Below are 5,428 nucleotides of genomic sequence, written 5' to 3' on the forward strand. Positions count from 1 at the left end.
TGTTCCCTCTGAAACAGAACCCTAAACGACAGTCCAAACATGGGTTCTCTCTGAAACAGAACCCTAAACATGGGTTCCCTCTGAAACAGAACCCTAAACGACAGTCCAAACATGGGTTCTCTCTGAAACAGAACCCTAAACATGGGTTCCCTCTGAAACAGAACCGACGACAGTCCAAACGTGGATTCCCTCTAAAACAGAACCCCAAATGTGGGTTCCCTGTGAAACAGAACCCCAGATGACAGCCCAAATCTAGATTCCTTCTGAAACAGAACCCCAAATGTGGGTTCTCTCTGAAACAGAACCCCAAATGTGGGTCCCTGTGAAACAGAACCCCAGACAGCAGTCCAAACGTGGATTCCCTCTAAAACAGAACCCCAAATGTGGGTTCCCTGTGAAACAGAACCCCAGATGGCAGTCCAAACGTGGATTCCCTTTAAAACAGAACCCCAAATGTGGATTCCCTGTGAAACACAACCCCAGATGGCAGTCCAAACGTGGGTTCCCTGTGAAACAGAACCCCAGACGGCAGTCCAAACGTGGATTTCCTCTAAAACAGAACCCCAAACCTGGGTTCTCCTGTGAAACAGAACCTCAAACGTGGGTTCCCTGTCAAACAGAACCCCAGACAACAGTCCTAACGTAGGTTCAAACAGAACCCCAGATGGCAGTCCAAATGTGGGTGAATGGAAAAGCAGTGACAGCTGAGATGCTTGATTAAAAAGAAGCGAAAGGAGAGGTTCCATATGTGCATTTGTCTATTTCTCTCCACGAGGGACCGCACGGGAAATCTGCGTTCTCAAGTTCGGCTTCACGCACCTTCATCTGGGCCTGACTGTATCAACATATCTTTCATACAATGTAAGTATTTCTGTCCAAAAATAAAACTGAGTCATGTTTGACACCTCTGAGCTTTAAAGTATGGAGGCAGCGATCACAAAGCTCGTTGAGCTGTTTAATAAGTGTATTAAAGCGCCTCGGGTTCCAGGCACATTCTAAAATTAATCAGCAATGCAGCTCTATCACCAGGCATACAGCACATTTGATATTGAGCTCCTTGCGTTGTACATTTGTACCTTTGCTTGACATGTACATATCAAAGTACACTTTGTACGCCATAATTTAAATAATTGTTATAATTGTACGTTTTACCAAATGTTTTTTCCCCCCTTTGTTCCTGCTTCACTTAATACCTTCAATTTACTTTTGTGTAATAATCTTAATAATGTGATTTTTTTTCTTCTTTGAATAGCCACTGCTTTCTGCTGGGGCTATTGTTCCCCAGATGAATTTCAGCCTGACATTATATTCTAGGAAAATACAAGATTAGTCAGCCATTAGCTTGATGAACTTTTATATTTTTAAGAAAGCCAAGGTATATAAAACAATTATAGGCTGGTGCTAACCCAAAATTTCTCCTCTACTTCGACTAACAATTAAAGGTAATCATTATTATTTTTTCTTCAGAAACACAGTTTGGTCAGTTCAAAAATCACTAAAGTGAACTCACCAAGATTTAATTTCAGTTTGTGAAAAAAATGTAATGCTTGATTTTACTGTACTTTTTACTCAAAGTGATGTCTATTGAATACAGGTCTTGGAGTTGAGAATGTACACAGAGAAGGGCATGGTGTTCAGGTTGACTGTGCAAGGGATGTTTACACAGTTATATGCTAACGGTGAAGGGTAATATTTACATATGCATAGCACAGTCTTTATGCTAATGCTGTAGTGAATGTACACAGGCATAGCAGATAGCACATTGTTTATATAAACTTCTTGGTAATATTTACATAGGCAAAGCACAGTGTTTATGCTAACGGTGAAGGCTAATATTTACACAGGGATAGCACAGTGTTTATATAAACATGTAGGCAATATTTACACAGGGATAGCACAGTGTTTATATAAACATGTAGGCAATATTTACACAGGGATAGCACAGTGTTTATATAAACATGTAGGCAATATTTACACAGGGATAGCACAGTGTTTATATAAACATGTAGGCAATATTTACACAGGGATAGCACAGTATTTATATAAACATGTAGGCAATATTTATGCAGGGATAGCACATTGTTTATATAAACATATAGGCAATATTTATGCAGGGATAGCACAGTGTGTAAATAAACATGTAGGCAATATTTATGCAGGGATAGCACAGTGTGTAAATAAACATTTAGGCAATATTTATGCAGGGATAGCACAGTGTTTAGCTTAACTGTGCTGGGGATGTGTACTGAAAATGTCCTTATGCTTTAGAAATGTTTTACAAAAAAAGTTTCTTTAACATAATTTGCATTCTTGAAATATAGTTCAATTTAATTTCTTTTCCCCTTAAAATTGTATTTATTGTCTTATGCACAGAAATAATTCTTCTTTTTTTATTTGAGGCTCGCTTTAAAATGTTATCTGAGCAGACTGTAGAAGTAATAAGGCTGCAGTTCCACATCTGAACTGTAAATATCAAAACTGAAGAAGAGGCTTCTTATAAGATGACAGACTTTGCATTCTGAATCACTAATAGAAGGCAGGTCTCACAGTTTAAAAAAAATACTTCAATGGAATTAATATTTGTGGTCCAAACTATCATCTTGTGACCAAAAATGAATCTAGAAATGGATTATAATTTTATATATTTTTTAATAAAATGAAGTCTTCTCATGCAGAAATGCCTTCCTATTTATAAGGGAGTGAGATGTATTTCAGAACCTGTGACTAAACCAGAACTAAATTTGGTTGCAAAAGGAAAAAGTCTGGAGTGCCCGGATGCAAAATAAGCCCTTTAATGGTGTGAAATAAAACTGACGTTTTTTTTTACTCTACAGTCTAAATTTGGCTTTTGCTTTGAGTTTCTAACTGTAGTTCATCTTCTGGATTTGCTTTATGTCTTTGTGTCTAAACTTTTTTTTAATATATAGTAAGATAAAGCTGAAAAATAATTGAGAATGTCAGTTCAAAACAGTAAATATTAATAAACTACTAAACTTCATGACAACCTTGTTTTCTTTTAATTTTCCACTGATAACCATGATTTATAGCCTGCATGCCTTCATTATAGTGGATTTCTATAAATCACATTTTTATCACAAAAAAATGAATGGCACTTTCATTGTTAAATTTTCTCTGGCAGAATTAAAGGGCAACCATTAACCTTACATTTTGCATATTGTTTCAAGTTATAAAGATAATATATAGAGTGTTTTTTCCATAGATTTTCTTTTTTATTGTTTTACAATCCTGTATATCTGGCAGTCAACATTTTCACAGGTGCTAAGAAGTAAACAGAACACAGGAGATAAAATATTATATTTTTTTCTTTGTGCTGACAGGTGGCTTTAGCCAATCAGTGTAGACGTTGGAGTGAAACCGCACCCCATTGAACACACAGTTCTCTACACTTTTAAGGATTCTTCGCTTGACCTGACGCACCCACGTACAGTACGTCGTAGTTTTCGAAAACCGTTAAATTATACGGTGAAAGTGAAAACGTGCAGGGGCCCAGGTGAAGTTGAAGATGGATGGCACCGCCATTATCCCCGACCTCCGCCTTTCGAATGGAAGTCAGTGTGCGAGGTGGCCGAGCTCGCTGAGGGAAACCGCACCCGTGCCCTTTGCTTTCCCTGCTCAGAGAGGAGAAGGATGAACGTTCTCCTGACTGGAGAGTAGCAAACGCTGTAATTTACATCAGAAGGTTCATCTTCAGGCTCGGAGTGATTTTTTAATGCATCTGACTGCAGTGCATTTCCCTTAATGGTTACAAGAGAGAGAGAGACAACATCCACCAGCACACAGAGCGACAGACCCCCTGTATGGAAGGTACTGAACCACTCATATTGGAAATCTCTAGCCTTAATCGAAACCAATTTTAGACCCAGCAAAGGGCAATTTGGGATTTTGTCTGTTCCATTTTATGCTTGTTTTTTTTTTTTTTTTTGACACTAAATTACATAAATTGGGATAATCTGGTAAATGTGACTTTGAGAAGAACAGAAAAAAGGTATTAGAGATGTTATCATTAAAAAAAGACTTATAACTGTAAAAACAAAACGTTAATCAGGAGATGCAGTTGCACATGTGGTTTGCACATGGCCATGTTCAGGAAACCAAAGTGAAGTCAGGTGTGTATTTAATTGGTTAATTTGCTTTTTTAATGGCTAAAATGAGTTGAGTGGATTTGACAATGATGGCGCAGGTTGATGGTTCCACTGCTAGGGGGCAGTGTGTTAAAAACAACACACGTGGAGCATTGTGCTGGGATAATGAGGCAGTATGACATCAGAAGTGGGTGGAGCCACTATATCTATAACTGCAAATTATTTGAAGCAATCACTGTGTTTTGCTGTCAAGAGTAAAACCTTTTTTTGCGTTGGGTCAGACAAGCCAGTGATTGACAGCTCATCACCCATCAATTAATTTGTTTCTGTTTTCTCACCTCCTTTTCCAGTGACTAGTGGGACAAACAGCCATTGCGCTTGGAGGGAAGCATCCTGATTGGTCAGAGTTTGTACAGCAGAGAGTTCAGTGTTGCATCATTTAAACCACCGAAGTGTCTGGATTGCATCATATTAATCTCTTATTCAAATAAATACGCTCAGGAGCTGGGTACCAGGCGCCTCCAAACCGACAAATTAAACTGAGAAATGAATATGCATGAAAACAGAAAATTTTGCCAGCCCCAGATGTTTTTGTGCATGTGATGTGGTGAATAAATCCCTTTAAAGTTATTTTTCTATGATTTCAGATTTTAAAAAAAATATATACTGAGCAATGATTCCCTAAGTTTTAATAAGTGTATTAAAACACCTCGTTTTAATTTTTTTTTTTTTTGTTAAATCTGAAGATGGACGCCATTTCCTCTTCCTCAGAAACCAAAACTGGGGGGGGGGGAGGGGGGGGGGTGTCCTGAAAGAGCAAAGGCCTGTTACAGAGCTGAAGGGGGGGCTGCTGACTCTAATGCTCCTGCTTTAAACTCAACAGCCAAGTCAGACCCCAGAAAGCAGGCGAGGTGAGTTTACCTGAGTAATCAGTGGCTTTGATCAATAAATCACACGCTGAGCCATAACAGAAAAAGCCAGCAGACCCTGCAGCTCCCCGGGTCCAGGGTCATGGGCCCCTGGTGGATTGAGCTAGAATATTCTGTTAGCAACAGCATGTGCAGTAGGCCGCACCTGCGGAGTCATCACCTGGAGATACGGCACGGTAGACCTGTACCACAGCACGCTGGTCATAGATCACCTGGAGATACGGCACAGTAGACCTGTACCACAGCACGCTGGTCATAGATCACCTGGAGATGCTGCACAGTAGACCTGTACCACAGCACGCTGGTCGTAGATCACCTGGAGATGCTGCACAGTAGACCTGTACCACAGCACGCTGGTCATAGATCACCTGGAGATGCTGCACAGTAGACCTGTAC

General features: G+C 39.5%; 1 long non-coding RNA gene across 1 annotated transcript; it reads left to right on the top strand.

The window, feature by feature from the left end:
- The first annotated feature begins 511 nt into the window (after positions 1-511).
- On the top strand, positions 512-4,715 carry LOC118224933. Its single transcript, XR_004764728.1, has 3 exons — positions 512-861; positions 3,339-3,825; positions 4,454-4,715. It is a non-coding gene; the product is annotated as an uncharacterized LOC118224933 (long non-coding RNA).
- Positions 4,716-5,428: the final 713 nt, after the last annotated feature.

Source organism: Anguilla anguilla, chromosome 1 (genome assembly GCF_013347855.1).
Source record: "Anguilla anguilla isolate fAngAng1 chromosome 1, fAngAng1.pri, whole genome shotgun sequence".
Classification (NCBI taxonomy): domain Eukaryota; kingdom Metazoa; phylum Chordata; class Actinopteri; order Anguilliformes; family Anguillidae; genus Anguilla; species Anguilla anguilla.